General features: G+C 41.8%; 1 protein-coding gene across 9 annotated transcripts in view; it reads left to right on the plus strand.

The window, feature by feature from the left end:
- The first annotated feature begins 505 nt into the window (after positions 1–505).
- The window catches only part of LOC137605176 (poly(rC)-binding protein 3), a 56303-nt gene continuing 36588 nt past the window's right edge, over positions 506–20220 (plus strand). For 7 of the 9 annotated variants that reach the window (XM_068329639.1, XM_068329645.1, XM_068329644.1 and 4 more), the window contains exon 1: positions 6434–6990. The gene's annotated coding sequence lies outside the window, so the exon portion shown is untranslated. Of the gene's footprint in view, positions 618–4542; positions 4643–6433; positions 6991–20220 lie in introns of those variants that run through there. The other 2 variants (XM_068329642.1, XM_068329640.1) reach the window with 2 other exon arrangements.

A 20220-nucleotide genomic window follows, 5' to 3' on the forward strand; every position in this document is an offset into this window, starting at 1 on the left:
AGCTCTGACTGGGGGGTCCCAAGGCGTTCCCAGACCAGTGTTGAGATGTAATCCCTCCTCCTGGTCCTGGGTCTGCCCAGAGGTCTCCTCCCAGCTGGACGTGCCAGAAACACCCCCCCCCCCCCCCCCAGAGAGGCGCCCCTGGGGCATCAGCACCAGGTGCCCAAACCACCTCAGCTGACTCCTTTCCAGGTGAAGGAGCAAAAATATATCTAATCTATTTGTAGTGACAATTATAAATACAAAGGAATATATACTTGACACTATACATACACGTTACGTACGTATTTTAATATGATTATATGTTTTTATTCTTATTTATTGTACAGTAACATGATGACAGTCCAGTGGTTAAATGGGGTGAAATGAGGTAAACTTCATTATTTTTTGTTCTTTATCCTCCTGCCTGCTGTGTCTGTCAGGCGGCCCGTCTGGACGGAACCTTTGTGTTCGGCTCAGGTTTCTTCCGGGCGGCATTAACCGACGCTCACGCTGGACTGACTGATGGCGTTAATTGGTTGAGAAAAGTCATGGAAAAACAGAAGAAAGCCATCATCACCCACAGAGTAATCAAGCACCATGTGCGCTGGGCTTTGGACGAGCAGCGCCTCATTCATGTGAGTGCGGGGGGGTCCCAGTGGTTTAAAGTCCACACCCCCAGGGTCTGTAGCCAGCACAGGTAGACACGTGAGCGTCACACCTGAAGGTGCTACGGTGTTTTATTGTATTATACTTTTTTTAATGTGCTTTAATTGTTTGTTAAGTCTTAGGAAGTGGTTTTCATTTTCAGGGTAGTAACGACATTTAGACCCCAGATGGACATCATGACATTTATTAATAACATTTCTGCTTACCAACAACCTTTTGTTGATGTTCGCATGTTGAGGACTGCCTGTAGTTGGTGATGATATCAACGGGATTGTATGGAGCTTTGTTTCCTAATCCAGAAATCTAATCCGATAGATTAGATTCCTGGATTAGAATCTGATGCCAAATAGTTGTGGGAGTGATTGATCAAACGGTTGTATTCACTCGCCAAAGTGATCGTTACTTTAACCATAACATAACTTATCTACTTATTGACTAGATTGATTTGAGGAGCATGTCACAAAGTGGGGCGCTTGAGAAAGACGTGGGGTTAAGAGGGGGTGTGGGATTGGGCCTTCATCTAGGTGAAAATGAAGAATCCTTCAAGAGGAGCCGCTTCTGCTTTTTGTGATACAGGAGATTAAAATAAGTTGATATCATGCTTCTGTTTTTGCTGAGACCGTCTTGATGCTTTCCTAGGTTGTCTTTTCACAGCCAGTTCACAACCTTCCCACCAGCTCCTCACAGCTCACTACCCATGGCCATCAACGCAGCTAGCGCCGTATTCGAAGTGACATCTCCTTCCATCTTCTAATGAATTTTTTATGTCTCTTCCTCTCCCACTCACACGCACACACAGCTCATGTCAGGCACGTTCAAGAACTCTGTAAATTACAGTGTTGCCCTTGGTAACTGTGACCCCTTCTGTTCTATTATTGTTACGAACTGTTGAAGTTATATTCTATACTGACAGGATTTGACCAGGCGTCATTACACATTGCCACAGTGATCACAATACAATTCACAAAGGTTTTGTGAACTTGTGTATCCTCAGAACAAGTCAAATATCAGAAACAGCCATGAATTTATTTCACTGATAAGACATAAAATAAAACTTTGATGTCATTATACAAGCAGACTCCACTATTGATGATGTTGGAACTGATAGGGAATATTTTTGTAATGCAGTTCCTGTCTGTATAATATTGATTTAAGAGGAAAGTGTGACTTCTGGACTTAACTCTCCACTAAACTGACAGTCTGATGCAGCACTCGTGCTGCGAATATCCAACCGTGTTATAATGCACTCACATCTTTGCATCATCTTTGATTTTTAGATCCCTTGGCAAATATCTTTGCAGGGGGATGATGCGATTATCTACAGGCTCTAAACATGAAGCAATTTTAGCCTGATGGAACAAAACATTACATCACTTATTACCTCTTCCACAATGGTTGTGTTTTCATGTGTCTCTTTTTTCATTGGTTAGTTGCATTGACAGAAGGATTACACAAAAATGCCAGAATGTATATCCCTGAAACTTGGTGAAAGGATGCCTCATGGGGGCCAGAATGCATTTTATTGCATCAAGGGCAAATTCAGGTTTTGGGGTTTTTTCAGTTTGTCAAATTTAGCAATTTAATGGTTGACAAAAACCTTCTCCAATAGTGTCCCTGCTCCCTCTACTGTAACAAGTCACATTAACCTTGTGATTATTTGTTTGAAAAATCTGTTATGTATGAATAGAGCTGTAAGGGACAGGAAATGTAGACCTGTGTTTGAAGGCAATTACTTTGAAGGCGAAAACAAAAGAAATATTTTTAAAAAATACTAGAAAGCAGTGTCAGATATGTTATATCTGAAAAGGAGTTAATACAATAAATGTCAATAATATGGACATTTTTTCTTTCCATAGTTTAGTATTTGCGTTAAATAGCTGTTGAAAAGGGGTCAACCAATGCCAATACCAATTACATCCTCTAAGACAATAAGAACTCTTTACAATCATTATACAGTACATTATACATATACCTACTCATTCATTGGGTTTTTTCTATGATAACCATTGACTGAATTGTGGAACAACAATAAACATTGTGTTTTGTCAAGGTCATGTTGGTGAGCTTTAGACAACCATATTATGTGAAAAATGTAAATGCTCCATCATTTCTCCAAGACTTGAAGGTCAGTACAATCAGAAAATAGTAAGACACCGAAATGACGAGTGTATATGTGTGCTACTGTGAATCATGGAGGAAGAGTTTTGAGTAATTTTGAAGTAATTTACCGGTGATTCTGTTGGATATCTTCAGAACTGAAAGCAGACTGACCAGCATCAATACCACAATGTTCTGCAGTGACATCCTACCTGTTTGGTAATTAATAGCACCATTATTTGTCCTGATCTGAACACACCTCCTCGTGAGGGCAATGAAACCAACAGCGACAATAAAGGAGGACTATTAGATGACTTATCTCCGGAATCGTCAGACATGAAACCAATTTAGATGGTTTGGGATCAGTCGGACCTGAAAATATATAGACAGAACTATTGACTATGTAAATTTTCAAAACCACAGTCAAATCTTAAGGAGTTGATCCTGGCTGTCAGACTGATAAAAGTCTCTCAGCACCCTTCATGAACTTAAGGGGGTGTTGACCCATCAGTTTACCATCAAGTCCAACAGAGCAAATGTAAAATTTAGCCAAATATACTTTTATAGTACAAAACGTTTCTTGATGTAATTTAGGCTCTGTGAAAGGACTAGCTGAGGATTGTTAAGTAATACCTATATCCTGTGCTTTAGTGCAGTATTCTTGACACCGTCCACTTACAGTCATAAAACCACCAAGTGGACAATGTCCTGGCACTCAGCTCTCACAGTAAGAACCCTCTGTGGGATTGCAGCATATGACAAACTAAACCAGTCACAGGTCAAGCCCTTTGTTAAGGTGCTATCAAAATCCAAGACATTCTGAATGTGATGGAATTCAGCAGTAGAAGAAGAAGATACACTTTATTGATCCCCTAGGGGAAATTACATTTGACACTCAGGTGTACATTTGTTACATTTTTTTTGTGTTAGTTTTTCACACACACTATGTATGTACAGGCCCCTGAAACAACCACAGCACACAAAGGGGCCTGTAATCTTGCAGTTAGTATACAAACACAACATCAGGCTGTACATCGGGAGGCAGAGTGACGGGCAGCAGCTTCCTGGAGTGCGCCCCAATAGAGCAGCTTGTAAGGGGGACGGCGCCTTGCTCAAGGGCGCCTCGGCAGTGGCTGGGAGGTGAGCTGACGCCTCCCACCGTCAGCTCACACTCCGGAGATGTTCTGGCGGGAGCGGGAATCGATCCACCGATGGCTGGGCGATCTGTCTTCAAGACATCTGCTCTACCGCTGAGCCACTGCCGCCCCGTGGGGTAAATGTGGATAGGGGGAACACAAACCCATTTGTGTGCAAATTCATTCAGTTCTTGAAGTACATCCTGGTCATGCAGGGAGTAATATAATGAACACGGTCAGCTTTCTATTCATGCATGTATGTCCACTGTAGCATCAGGCAAGACATGACCACATCTGACCCGTTATGATTGGGTACAGATACATCTAGTCTGTCAGTGGATTCCATCTGAACAAGAGGCCCACCGCAAACATTGAATACCAGAAATGTATGTCGCGCTCAGAGACAGTAAATTAGCATTGTTCTACAGTATCAATGTATAGTACTTTTCTAACCTATGGTGTTAGAAAAGTACTATACACCGACTTTCATTGAAAGTTTGTACAGTTTACTGACTCTCACCACCAACAGTGTCAAGGCAGTAAACTCAAAAAGAGAAAGATTACAATGTTCTTTGGTGTTAACCAACTCTTTTTTCAATAAGAAATAATTTGCCAATATAATGCCTTTATGCACTAAAATCTCTTGTTTCTCTTTCTCTAGACAGATTTCCAAGAGTCTGAAGAGAACCGAGTCCCTTTCCGAGAGACTGGCTTGGCAAGTCAAGATGTGGACAGATGCTCTTCATTGAGAAGTGAGTGCAGTAAGTGCACAAACCAAGTCAAGCATATTCTAGCCAGAGGCATGCAGAGCAGACCTGGTCTTTTCCTTTGCAAGAATTTTTGTACCTGCAGGCCTCGAGACAGAAAGACAAAATCACCTTCCTTCAAAGTGAAAGGTAGCTTTCAAAGCTGTAACTGGTGAGATACTAAATGGAAAACAATTGTCTGTAGTGATGAGATGAAGGTAGTTTTTAGCTGCCTTGTCAAAGTCAGGTTAATATGCAAGTTTGTTTGGTAAGTTGCTTGATTGTTATGTCAATACTGTAGCTTGAATATATGAATATTCCAGTATTTGGTGACAGATCTGGATGGTATTTCACTGTTTAGGGACGTTTTTGTCCAGATGTAGGTAAAAACAACCAATGATGCAAGAAGTTAGACCAGTCCTACCAGAGGTTGACATTCAGCATTGCTCTGTACTGATGACAGTTGAACCTAAGTTTACAAAGACTATAGGGATGTAGTATTGTGAGGTTGTGGTCCAGATGCTATGACTTACAGTTATATATGGCCCGTACAATGGTACAAGGTAGAAGAAGAAGACAATGGTACAAGGAAGGACGGAAGAAAATATTTTGTGAGACGTCAAAATGAATCCCAAGAAAGATAATTCCTCTACCTGCTATCTGCCTGTGACATGAGGTCAAATCATGATTAAAACCATTAAAAATGGTGCAGATCAGAGAGCGGGCGGTAGAGAGGGTCGTCCTGTGATTCAAGATCGGTGCTTCAATTCCCGCATTTGGACTCAATGAAAAAGTAGCTCTAAACTTGTACTATCCCTGCAATGTAATTGGATTGCACAGTTTCACAAGTTTAAAGGCTTCCCTGGAAATCTAATGACTGACGTGCTGTAGTGTGTGTGTGTGTGTGTGTGTGTGTGTGTGTGTGTGTGTGTGTGTGTGTGTGTGTGTGTGTGTGTGTGTGTGTGTGTGTGTGTGTGTGTGTGTGTGTGTGTGTGTGTGTGCACCCACATCTCTAGAACAGAAAGGCCATTTAAATAATGCCCACATTTAGGAGTGTCAGCTAAGCTCTATCTAGGATGCTCTACTGTCACTGCCCTCAACAAAGATTTAGAGTTTACGAGTTTGTGGATACTCGATGTGAAGCCAAGTCGTTGTTAGATTTTGTGAAAACCGAGAGGAGACTTTCACAGCAGTATATAAAAACCCTGCAACCCAAACAGCTGGCTGCGCATGAGAATTCCTTCCATCCTTCATAAAATCTACCTTTCAGCAAGTTGCTGCTCTGTGTTTGCTGACAAGAAAAAAAACCCCAAAACAATTGAGAAGCACATTTTTTTTCCACTGTTTTTGATCAGACATAAGTGGTGTTTCCTCCACTTCCTTGGTGTAGGATCAGGAGTGGAATGGTGATGTGCCTTCCATTCCTCAATCTGACAGTTCTCCATTGATCATTCATCAAGCAGGGAGCTTGCTCGAGCCATCGATTGATAAAATGAGACTTATAGAAGTGAAGTTTAATCCTCAGTGATGCAGTGAAATATTTTCTTCATTGTGTTGCTGATGGGTGTAAAAGTGGTGTGTGTGTGTGTGTGTGTGTGTGTGTGTGTGTGTGTGTGTGTGTGTGTGTGTGTGTGTGTGTGTGTGTGTGTGTGTGTGTGTGTGTGTGTGTGTGTGTGTGTGTGTGTGTGTCACAGAGAGACAGCCTGTGGTGTGAACACATGCCTATGTGTGTCATCATATTTAATCATACATGAGTAATTCTCCAACTACAGCTGACTGGAGCTATTTTAGCAGCATGAAGGGATATATATTGTGCTTGAAGTGTTCTCTGTTGCAGCTCATGATCTGCCCTTCAGAATGAAAGATTTTCATGACTCCTTCCATATTGAGATTATTTCAACTGGATATGAGCTATTGCACTTATTGGCTGGGGCAAGGCACTGGCTAGCTCCACTTCCATTGGCTGCCTGGACAACTCTGCTCCGCCTGCCATTGGTTGCCTGGAGGAGAGTGGGAGGGGTGCTCACCATGGCAGAGCGTGTAAATGTAAAGTCTCTTTCTCTGCCTATTATCTGAGTGACTCTGGGTTTTGGTGCCTGCCTCCGAGCGTGCGCATGTGTCTGTGTTGGGGAGAGAAAAAGAGAAAGAGAGAGAGAGAGAAAGGGAGGGAGAGGCAAGCAGCGTCTTTTTCCCCCCTTTAGCCTCCCCGTCTCCCTGTCACTCCATCCTTCCTCCCCTGTCCTGGACCACCCTCCAGCCCCGCTTCCAGCCAGACCAAGACCCCCCCCACCACCACCCAGACCACCCCGGGACCCTTTGACTCTCCTCACTTCTCCATCCCAGCAACCGTAACATCCAAGCAGGTAAGACTCTGTTTATTTCAGCCCGCAGAGGCTTTAAAAAAAGTACTTCCTGTCTTTTCCTCTCATGTCCTGCTCTTGTTTTTCTTGACCTGTCTCTGTTTTCTCTTGACCCTCAGTCTTTCTATGCAAATTGTAAGTTTTGCCCCGTAGCTCTTCTGTCCTGCTAAGGAAAAGTGACACAGTTGCAAGAGATGATATCAGTGAGGTCACTCTATTTTTCTTCTGCCTCTGATTCCATCCCCATATCAACTTCCCCCTCCCTCTTTACCTCACAATCTCTTCATCTTCACTCCCCATGTCTTTTGCAATCTCACACCCTCCGGCTCTCGGGGTGTGCATATTCAATAAGAAAGTGAGACAAGACTTTTATTTTTAAATGCGCTCGGAGCACAAGTTGACAAGGACAACATCCTGCAATTTGGTTGCAGAAGATGCACCACTTATCGAATTTTTAAAAGTACTTGTGTTAGTTGGTTAGGGCTATTTATAGGCAATGACATGCCAGCCACACATGGTTTCATTAGGCCTCTGTCTGAATTCCACGCCAGATCACAGGACCATCTAGCAGCTAGAGAACACATGACATTGCACAAGGTGTAATGACTTTACAAGGCAGTGTCTTGCTTGATTGAATCAAGTAGTCTTTCCTGCAGAAGAACTCCGATATTCACATGGCCCATAAAGCATTCCTGGCAACAGCAGACAAGAGAAAATGCTTAGTTCTCCATCCGCACATCCTGTACTTTACCAGGAAGAGGAAGTGTGTGTGTGTGTGTGTGTGTGTGTGTGTGTGTGTGTGTGTGTGTGTGTGTGTGTGTGTGTCTGTGTGTGTGTGTGTGTCTGTGTCTGTGTCTGTGTGTGTGTGTGTGTGTGTGTGTGTGTGTGTGTGTGTGTGTGTGCATATCTGTGTGTATATGCGTGTAAAGTGCTTTGGACATCAATACTGGCAGCCTGGAGTTTTTAAAACCACTCTATCACATCTCAACACTGGACTGCACAACAACGTCAACAACAAAGAAATGCATCTCCACTGGGTGGACATAGTGAAGAGGTGTCACATATTACTATTTTTTAACATTACATACACTTCTAAATATTGAATGAATTTAATTCCCAAAAATGGTTTTCCAGGTGTCCTTGTTTACCTCATTTCAGTCTTGAAGTAATCTGCAGAGATATGCTTCTCTGTCTTCCAGCAGAAAGAATTCAGTGACAATCATGTAGTTATTTGGACAAAGTTACTAAAGTCTCTTGGGAATGAGGGTCTTCCTAGTAGAGATACGTAAGGGGAGCAGCTTTCATTGGGATGCTCCCAATCTGATGGGAAAAGGAATCTTTGACAATTCAAATTGTATTCTGCATATCAATTAGTTTGAGCATATTTACAAAGCTGACCATAAATGTAGCTAGAGCATGTTCCTGATGTGGGCTGCGAGCGTAGTGATCCATGCAGGTGCTGGTTTATTAGTTTATCACTATGTGGAAATTGGGAGTCTTTAAACAGACACACAGGGTTTTTTTCTCCATGAAGTCTCATTTGTTTATTTGGCTGGAGACCAAATGCTAAAGGAAAGACATAAATACTCAAAAACAGGACTGCTTTGTTCGTTTTCATATATCTTTGCAAAAATTGCATGTCAATCTGAGGCCAATCAAGACAAGATATAAAAGTGTACTAGTAAAGATGGAATTATAGTTCCTTATGTCAAATAATCAGCCGTTTTTTGTGGACACTGCTTTGTTTTCATGAATGAACAGAGGATGTATGGTCTTGAATGAAAATGAAATCTTAATTCTAGAAACTCAGTCCCACAAAATCAACACCAGCAACACAGTCTAGATTCTGTTAAGGTGGGTCACTATGTAAAGTAAAGAACTGAAGATGATGGTCCATCTTTTACTTCTAAATGTCGCATTGCTTTTATGCAAAAAGCACATCAACCTTTTCATTTTAAACTTTCATAAAAATGTATATATGAAAGAGTCATGTATGAACCCTGTGATGTGTTTGCACTGTACGTCCTTGTAATCCGCCCCTTTGAGCTTCAGTTGAGCCGCATGTACCGGTAGTTACTGCAGACAATGAGGGTGGCTGGCCATGCCGGAGTAATTTTAACATGTTTTTCCACCCAAGTTCTTAGGCTATATTTCATTTGGAAACAGTATTTAAACTACGTGCACCTAAACCATATCTGTTTAACATTTCTGCTATAGATGGTGTTTTTAAATTCATCGACTGTTAGTGGGAGCATGGGGGTAACTAATTAGATTTTTTTTTTAGCAGCTGGTAAGAGACTTTTATTAAGGATGCAAACTCTGCAGGGTTGACCTACATATGGCCCATAGCGTGCTCTAAAATATAGCATTCAAGCTGCTATTCATCAATAAGCTTGAGGTACAGAGGTGTAACAGAATTACTCAGCTTTGGCACAGGGTACTTTCTGGAGTATCACGTCAATACCATGTCAGTGTAGCTGGTTGTCATAGTGATGCCAAGCAAACGTGCTATGATGTAATCTTCACTGTAAACAGAGGTGATACAAACACACTACTGCGGGACTGGAAATGGTACCATCCACAATTCTTGAGAGTAATTAATGTTTTTGCTGAAAAGGGAACACTCACGTTTGGAAACTGGTTTTACCAAAGTACACATTTAGAGTGTTCAGGAGCCTGTTCAGTATGGAAAACGACAGGCGTTTGGATGACACGGCATTTGCTTTTTAAAATTGGATTATTAAAGTAAAATCTGACTTATCATATATTATGTGTACACAATGAAATTCTTATTTCAGTCGCTCCCTGTTTCTACCATTAATGTTCCGTTTAGAGGCGCAGCCTATAAATAGATAGATCACATGTTTCTAGTACATTCAATAATCCCTGTTTACTTCTTCATAAGGCCAATGCTCTGCAAGCAGCTGGCCATTTGTGCTTTGGCGCTATCGAGCCTTTCCGGATCTCCTGCTGGCCCAGCTCATGGTACACTGTTGCTGCGAGTTGTTGTGGTCGGCTGTGACTCAGTGTGAACAAGGCCACTGACACCAGATGACTGACATCCGATGGTAGAATGCACAGAACAATGGAGGGCAAATAGAAGAACACAGTTAAACCCTGTTATAGTCAGTGTTTAAATGTGTTCTAATAGGAACTGCACAAAATAAGCTTTGAATTACCTACAATAAAATCTACTGTAACAGATAAAGGTAGTGAGATCACTCTTCTGAAACATATCGCAGGTGTAACATTCAGCCTGGTCAGATAATAATAATAATAATAATAATTTTTAAAAAGCATATTGATACTGAGTTAAGAAATTGATTGTGATATTTCTGTGCCTTTATGGGACTGGGGATTTAAAATATGAACACACTTTAGATAATAAATATATCACCAAGATGTAATGCAATACGTTTTGCCATTATACGTTTTTATGGTGATTTTGTTGGACTTTTCTTGGCACTATTTGATGCTTTGAGACCTCAAGTTCTGAAGTTGCTTATTTGTTTAGGTGTTCACATTAGTGGAAGAACTTCATCAATATATTCATTTTGATTTACACTGTTTTGATTTCTATGGAGTAAAAAATGTCCAAAAAAGTAAAACTTGACTGAATTAAGATGTTTTTTGATATTTTTTTTTTAATTTTGAATTGAACCCGTCACATTCTGAAAGGAAAAGCAACAAAAATATTCACCTGAAGCTCAGTATCAGTAAAACCAGTGCGCTCATAGTGAACTAGATGTCCATAGACGTGAGACAATAAATCACTTTGCATCAGTCCAATCAGCGCAGTTTTAATTTGGTATATCACCTAATGTGACATTCAGCAGGTGACGATTGGTCACAGTGTCGTCTTCCGATCCCAGCATATGATGCTGATTAATGGGCTGACCATTAGCACGGCTCAGTGAAGATGACCTTTACCCACTAAAATCTCATCAGTTCACTGGTTTATGCTAAACACAAAGAAATTCCCACAATTTCTTCATGTATTGTGAAGAAATTGTGGAACAAAAAAACAAAACAAAACCTTGTGCACCTGATACCTGTTACTAATGTAGATTCATGAAAACCAAGATTGTTTGAGTGTTAGCTCCGTCCACTGCACGCTCAAAGCTGAAAATGGCACATGCTCTTCCCTACATTTACGACAGACATCAGACACATGCTCATACAGCTGGTAAGAGACCGACGAGGTAAACTGTACAAACAGCCCATCGGGTACCTCAGCGACCATTTATTGTTTTTCGCCGCTCGCTCCTTCCTTCACATCCACTTTATTGGTAAGCTGTACTTTCACTGAGAATGGGGTTGTAAATGTAAAAAACAATCTCTCCTGTGTCGTAATTCATCACAGACTATGAGGGTTGGGGGGGGTGGGGTGGTGGGGTTGAGTCATTGCTCCAGGCTGAAATTGAACATGGCACTTTTTAGAATTTGAAGCTATCGGAGAGAATTATGATCTTTGAAATCTGGGGGCCTTTTTGTCTCTGGAAAAAGCCGCGGGCTAATGTAATTTAAGCCGATGAAGGGTTGCGAGATCAATCGTAGTATGTGGAGTTGGGGGGGGGTGATGTGTGTTAAGAAGGGGATGGTGGAGCCGGAGTAGAGGCTTAGTATTCCTTGCTGCTTTCCTAGCATCACTCTGGGTAGTGATACATGCTCATAAACAGGTGACCCCTTTGACCCTGTGTTAGTCCTTCTTCCATGCTTGCTCATAGAGGTGGGGGTGGGGTCAGGGGTAGGGGGCAGTGGTGGTGGTGAAGTGACAAGGTAATATTATTGTTGGCCCAGACTTAAGAGAGCTATAGTGATCAAATAACTATGCAAATCCTCATTGTGACAGAATATCCCTGTTTTATTTTTCATGAGATTACAATTTGAGCACGTTCATTTATAACTCTGGTTATGATCCAGTCTGAAGCCAGTGTTGAAGCCTTTCTGCATTGGCTCCAATTTTAGATTATGACAGTGTTCTGGTTGTGATGAGAGGTCACCTACAGGCCCATGTTCCTGCATTATTGTCCCTACCAGAGGGGACAAGTGACTTTGTATAGAGAAAGGAGAGATCGTTTCCCATTGAGCCTGTGAAAACAGCTCAGTGTTAAAAATAAGTGTGGTGGAAAAAAGAATTGAGAAAAATGAAGAACTTTTGGTATTTCAGAAGATGAGTGATTTACTGGTATGGAAACAGGTTTCCAGTAGGTTAACTGGTTTCCAGTGCAACACCATGGAAGGTTGTCTAGTAGCCAAGACCAGCCAGGCTAACATGAGTTTGGGTTCTGGTCTACCGAAATAATTTCTAATACTGTTGAACTATATCTTAATCAATTTCTAACTAGTCTCACAGAGATGTGACAGAGTAAAAGGAGATGAACACACGTGTACAACTTGGCCTGAACTTGTGGTCATATATATGTTTCTGTGCTCTAAACAGTTAGGGTACGAATGGAAAACCGCAAAATCTCTCATCAAAAATGGATCATAGCTTCCAAGCTATTGTCTTTCTATTTTGTTGTTGATTGTGCAGATTAGAGGTATTGGGTTAAGACTGCATGAGGTCACATGAGCCATCCATCCTACCCTGCTGAGCTCATGCTTTCAGCCAGATTGAAAAACTCTGCTCACATTTTCATTCAAGAAAAAAACCTTCCCTTTTAAGCTGTACAATCTGTGCTAACTATGCTAACCCTAACCCTAACCCTAACCCTAACCTTTTTCATACCAGTCGTCACAAAAGAATCAATTCTTCTTTTAATCCCATCTTCCATGTATGATGTGGGCTCCGTTCTGAACCTCTATTAGGGAGATACATAGCAGCAGATGATAGCAGATGATTGAGCAGCTGGGGAGCAGTAGGATCCAGTAGGACCTAGTGGGACCCAGATGTCTCATGCCATGTCGTACCATGTACAGGTGGGTGGGCCTGGACACCAGTTAGACCAACTCATGATGGCCCCATTTGTCACAATGTTCCAGATCTTGTTTTAACTTCCTTATTTTTTTACAAATTATCCGTAAAAAGCCCAAGAACAGACATAATGATTCAGTCTACATCTTCTCATGTGAAAAAGGTTTGGTTTATTCTGAATATTTTCCAGGAGGTGTCTTACACTTAAAATTGTAGTTCAGATTGCACAACAGCCGACAGTTTAGTGGAAAAAACCACCTGAAGACTTTGCGATGAAGCTGCATCATGTCATCCTTGTTTTCTGAATTTTGGATAAAATAACTAATTAAAGGAAATGAAACTGGGTGTTTATTTGCTCCAATCTTAGGCAAATCATCAAACAAGATTTTCTAAATAATATTGACAACTGCTGGCAGCAGGGTCTCACATATAGCATAGCGCCTTTATTAAAAAAAAGAAGTGGAGAGAAGTACAGCAACATGACGTAGTTATAATATGAATATGATGATTCACAGCAATATAAAGGCGTGAAGAAAATTCACTGCCGTGTCCGCGGCTTACGGTGAAAACACACGTCTGGTGATGTCAAGAGAAAGTGTAACAAATATTCCACAGCTCATCTCTTAGCCTGGGCTTCTTGGCACTCGCTGCTGCCTCTCAGCGTTTTTGCTTGATTAAAAAGCACCCAGGAGTTTGTGAGTGTGTGGTAGGTGCAAGCACACACCCTGACAGCTTAACATACTGAATATTCAAGCTTCTTAGGCTAAGCCGCGATGCTGGAGTGATGAACGTCAACTCCCCTCCCCTCCTCATACAGGCCTGATTCCTCTCTCTCTCCCTTTTATTCTTCGTTTTGAAAGAGTGGAAAGCCAGTGACAGCTCGCACAAGGCGAACCTGTTGTCTGGGAAGCAGAGGGGATCAGTGACACAGTGCTCCACACCACTGAGGCTTTATATAGACATAATCCATCCCAAGTACGGTCCTCGCTTGCAACCTCTTATATGGAGCTGGCTATCTGTGTATTGTCCTACACTCTCGATTGTAGAAGTCAATCCACTTTGATTTAATGCATTAGCAGTTGGCTGACGTCCTGCGTCAAAATAGCATAGATAGACCTATACAACAGGGTTGTTTAGTCATCATTCGAGACTCAGAACATGCTGCATGACTGGCGTTCTAGTTCCTTAACCGCAATCGGAAATGCATTCTCATGTCTGTCTAGTCAGACTCTCGCCAGTGTTTGTGCGTCTACTCAAAATGCCATTCTAAAGATAGGCAAAGATTCCCACAAAGGAAACAATCACCATAAGGATGCGGTATCCGTTGTGTATTTCGGGTTGCAGTGCAGTGTAAGCTGGCTCTTTCTATATATACAGTATATGTGCTCTGAGCACGCCCAGCTTGCCGGAGAGGCTTTGGCTGCTACCGCTGAGCCACACCTGACCGACAGATTGGCCCCGGCTGGAGCCGATGCAGGAACAGACACTGACATAGAGCTGGAGCCTCCGTGGTGGACACGATGCATACTCTTTGTACATTTCACATTTGTATCGCGATTAAATTTCATTAAAAGATCAAAGAGAACAATAAGGATGACTGTATGTTCAGGGACTTTTTCTCCGCCAGCAAAGTGTGTATAAAAAAGTCTGCGTTGTCCATCAAATATCATTTTTCTTTTTACTGTCCATTAACTTAAGTATTTTTTACATTTAATGTTCTCCCACTATTCCATCCACCTGAATTCTATCATCATGTACCCTGTGCAGGACCTCAAGGTTAGAAGTTAATCTGGTTCAAAAACAGTCCCCTAGAAAATCACATCTCCATAGAAACAATAAAAAATTTAATTTATGTCAGATTTAAAATGTCAAATGACTGAACTGTTACTTCGGTAAATGTGATACGTGAGCAAAGTTGTCTGAAGCAGCTTGTGAGATAAACAATGATTAACTAACTCATAGACGCCCATGAAAAACAACATCAAAATGTCAAATTGTATTTGCAAACCATGATTATAAAGTGACATCCAGGCAAATAAAAGAAAAACAGAAATGACATGAGATAATCAATGAAATATGGGAGCTCATATTTCAGCTAATCACATATAACTCAAAGAATTCTTTCTCTTTGACATTAAGCCAGATAAAACTCCTATTTGTCCATGTTTGTCCTCTCTCATGTGAACAACCTTTCTAATTCCATCCTCCTATCAAAGAGCATGAATGGTAGAGCTGTGCTTCCTGGTTCTTTGACACACTTTTCCCGAACGCAGTCTCTATTTTTTTTGGCGCAGCTCCCGAAGCATCCACAGGAGAGGCTGCTAAGTCAGCGAGAAGTCAGCAGAGTGTGCTTAAGCAGATGTAGAAGTGGAGGGGTGCGCTTCAGGAAGGAAACACTTCCCCAGGTTGCTGCTGCTGGCGGATGATGGGTTTCTTCGGCTGTGGGCTTTGACAGTAAATGAAATGGGGCGGATCTGAAAAAGTATATCATAAAAAAAATCCCGCGAGCCCACGCTGCACTGATCAACGTCCACGTTGGTCTCGTCTGATTCATTCATCACTAAGTGTTTCACAGTCCCACATGCTTAAGAGCCCAATCATGCACTATATGTATGGAATAGGGTTTGGACAAATGGATGCATTCAAATGTGCATGAATGTGTTAACTTGTCAGACCTTATAGTCGTACCATGTTGAAAGGCCTTGTTTCACTGCCATTCCCTTTCCTCTGTTGGGAAAGCTCTTAGCCCGCCCTTCTTCTTCTATTATTCATTTAATGGAACACTGAAACTATGTCAGTGCTTCTAGTGGTATATTGTATCAGACCTGGCGTGCAACGGTACTCCTTGCCTTCTTGTTGGAACGGCATTGTGACATTTTGGATGCTCGATTGACGTTCCTGGTCAGCGCTGAACAGCGTGTAACACAGCTGAATCCAAGGAAGGACACAAAACGTTCAGATTATTACAGATGATCATTCTCATTCTGTCCTCTGTGTGTTGACACAGTGATGTCAAGTGGAGCACAGAAACTTTGAGGACATGCTTTTAGACGTTTTGCAGAGCTCATGTTGAGCCAAGCTGCAATCTGTTTCCCCGCAGGCGTATCAGAAGTGGAAGCAGATTATTTAACCAGCATGGGGCGATCTCCACACACACATGGATTTGATGTAACTTTATCCGTCGTCTAATTCGGTGTCATCGTTCTGAAAGAGGAGAATCACGTGACATCACAAGAACACCCCTCCCCCCATAATCATTGGACCATACATGAGCATGTTGGTGCAGCATGTATGAACTTTGGAGCCCTGACTGATGGGGATATTTCTATACATTTACGCCACAGCTTTCATGACTAAAATTCTCAGGAACTCTGAAAAATCTTTGATTAAATCACACATTCGTGAATTTCAAGACACAAAAACATGATATGCATATCAAAACTATAAAGGGTGTGTGTCTGTGTGTGTGCCTACGCGCATATGTGTGTGAGTGTGCACACAGATAAGGAGGAAGTCTAAAAAAACGACATTCAAATGCAGGATGTTCTTAATTCTCTGTCTCTCTCTGGGATTAAGTGTTTAAAGAACTATAACATCAAAGAGTGTCGTCTCTATGAGGAAAGGTGCTATGGTAAAGATGTGAAGATGTCAACACACACACACACACACACACACACACACACACACACACACACACACACACACACACACACACACACACACACACACACACACACACACACATTAACAAACATTTCAGTTGTGTGCATTAAGGCCATACAAATAAAATTTGCCACATTTAGGAAAGTGGCATATAATTGCCCCACATTGGGTGGTTAAGACTTCAACACGCCACTGAACTGCTCTATTTCTAAGCATATTTAACCTCATGGGATGATCGCTATGAAGGGTTTTTGGGATTTGTACAATTTTACCTTTGATGTGCAGCTCCATTCATTTGCATGTACAGCAGAGCCGTCTAAAGGTCTCCTCAGCCGCTGACCTCATTAATGCGGTTCAGTCAGCTGCTCTTTTATCACAGTTTATCTAACATTTAGTGATGAGGTCACAACTGCTGGTCCAGACATTCAAAGGCAGGTCATTTTGGAGGTTGAGCCTTCATGTATGGTAATGGAAAGATCTTTGGTGTGTGTGTTACAGGTACTCTACCGTGTTTGACCACAACTAGAACCATGGTGTAATCGATCCACTACTGGGTCACTGTTCGCTGCTCATCTTGTGCAAACAGAAATGCATTTAAGCATGGAGTAACTATTGTGTCCTTAAATGTGGAGGCCAGGTATACATGTAGAGCAGGCGGGGGTTAAAGGTGTTTGGAGCTACCAATAACAAATATATATACTACTTATAATTATCACCTGAAATTAGGAAATATGTTTTTCTTACTTCAGAATGAGTCATTTAAGTCTTTTACTGATCAGTTCCACTATCTTGTTTTGACGCAAACTCACAATCTGCAAAGCAAACACCATTTCCACAGAGTTTTCCACACGTTTCTTGAGGGGGGAGTGGTGTTCAGTTGAAACCACACTGCCGGATTTAGTTCTGGTCACTAAACCCTCCACACTAGACCTTTGCAGATGAGAGATGAGGCTGTCCAGGTACCGATGATGAGATCTGCTTTTGTTTGGGTGTCATTTTATTCTGTCTGTGTTCTTTAAAGATTGCATTAATATGATTTATCAAACAGAAAGCTGAATCAACCCAGTCATGTTTGATGGGTTGAAATACAGCAGCATAAATAAAAGAAGCTTTTTGCCATAGTTTTATTTTTTGCTTTGTTTTTTTAAAAAAGTGGACACTTGAGGCTTTTGTGTGATGATGCTATGTAAATCTAATGATGAGGAAGCACAAGAGGGCTTTATCTCATCGTACTTCACAGCAGTCGCTCTCAGTCAGTTAGTCCAGTAAGCACATGAATCTGTAATCACAGCTGCTCTAAAATAATGGCTTCTTTGTGTGTGTGTGTGTGTGTGTGTGTGTGTGTGTGTGTGTGTGTGTGTGTGTGTGTGTGTGTGTGTGTGTGTGTGTGTGTGTGTGTGTGTGGTAAGCAGAAGAGAGCAGGAAGGAAAGTGATACAAAGCAAGCGGCTGCGTTCACGTGGGCGAAATCCACTTGAGAATTCAGAAAGCTGAGTTAGTTAGATGTCATGAAATCAGTCGTTCTCCACCTTTGGGAGCAATCAGGCTTCTCTGTCTCGACAAAAGCAGAAAATCACGCGACACGCCACGTTAGAGAAAAGTGACTGGTCAACAGTTTGAAACTGGTAATTCATCTGATTTATTACAGCCGGCACTTTTCATCTTCAGAAAAAAAAATCCTGCTGGTGAGGGGGGAAAAAAACAGCTGTGCAATTTCCACGCACATAAGGGGTACACGTCTCATGATGCATGAATCTCATTTGGCTGACAGTGTATTTTTCATGCAACTGGGACATATGAGACAGCTTAATAAAGCACATTAAGAGTTCTACCTCTTCTTAATCAGAAATGTGCAAAACTGAGATATAAATACTCGGTGTGTGCGTTAGGCTTACAGCGAGGACGTTAACATTGTTCCTGGTGGAGATGTCTGTGGGATTAAAGAGGCTCCGTACCATTCCTGACGTTTATGCTACACATCCAGCAATGAGGAGTTTACAACCACGTGTCTTACATGGATTGTCTTACGTCACCTGAATTGAAACGCACCTTCCCATTCAATTGTTAGTGCATGTATTTGAAATACCCAGTTGTTCAGGAAGAAGACTGACTCTTTCAGTAATTTTAAGTGTAAATAAACACCAATACAAACAGATTTCAATTAGAAGTCTGCTCTCAAACTGGGGGGTGATAAGCTGGAAACAGCAAGCCAGTTAGAAGTGGACTTACCACTGTAAATCTAAGAAATGCTCATAAAATTGATTTAGCAGGCCGTGACTGTCTGCCTCTCTCGTAACATATTGGTTGTGAAATTTTATTTATTGAAAGACATTTTTTGTCACATCTGAAAGATTTTCCTCTTGCCTCCTCAGTTTAGCTCACAATAGTTTGTGTCTGATGTGTATGAATGCAGTCAGCTCTTATTTCTCATGCAGGTTCAGTTGGTGGACGAGTGGAGATTTCATTTATACCAGATAGTCTTCCTTAAACAACATCACAGTGTGCAAACCATTCCATTTACGTCCTACGCCGGATTGGCAATACTTTCCAGACAATGATGCTGATAAAGTAAATTCATGTTATTTTAATTTTTTTTTTTTTTGTGACAGGCTACACTGCATACATGATGCACACGCCTCCGGTTTCACCTTATCAACATCCCGTAGCGCAACCAGACCCTGTACGCACGCACGCGTGCGCACTCACACACACACACACACACACACACACACACACACACACACTTCACCACCTGACAGTAGCTGTAATGAACAGGCAGAAAGGCGAGCCGCTCTGGACATAAATATGTCCAGTGTCAAGATATACAACTGGCAATTCCATCTCCAGTTGAAGCCTTGCCGATTGCTTTTTTGCCCCGTCCCTGCAACTCATGCAGGCGCGGAGAGACAAAACACAGCCTTGCACTCATGTATGCACATTTGAAGCACTTCCAACACACACTGTGACATGAGGTTAAAGAAAGGATATCTAACATAATGAAAATACATCCAGTTTGAATGGGGATAACACAAACACACCCATACATCACACACTGACACTTCATGGTGGAGGTGGCAGCGCAGCAGCCTACAACCAAGAAGGAGATAACATTTCAAAAGCATTCAATTCAAATGCGCTCTATAAATACAGTCTGATACATTTCCAGCCTGCAGTATTTACATTACACCTTCATATAAACAAGTACCTTTCCCCAAGGTCCTAATATATTTTAGGGCAGCGGTGAATTGTGACAGATGGCAGGATGGCCGTATGAATCATACACTCTTCCATTAAACAAAAAGGTCAGCTTCACTCTGTAATTCCCTATCTCAAGGCTTCGTCACATCTAATCACGTTTACAGTGTTAAACTCTATTTAGGGGCAACAGACACTTTTAAAATGAAAGTCACTGTATGATATCTTAGTGGCAGGTAGTCCAAGGTGTTCTCTGCTCCAGCCAGTCAACAATTCTGCTACAGATAGGATGGTTTGAACAGTGGATCTGTGCATGAGAGGGGCTGCATGTCCAACACACTGTTAACGTTTCTACCAACTGACGCTCACCCCAGTTGGTTGGTCGGTTGTTCGGATGATAGGGTGCCTTGTTGGGTAGTTGTCTGGTGGGTTGAAGGGATGTTTAGTTGTTTGGACCAT

This window comes from Antennarius striatus, chromosome 12, assembly GCF_040054535.1.
Source record: "Antennarius striatus isolate MH-2024 chromosome 12, ASM4005453v1, whole genome shotgun sequence".
NCBI lineage: Eukaryota > Metazoa > Chordata > Actinopteri > Lophiiformes > Antennariidae > Antennarius > Antennarius striatus.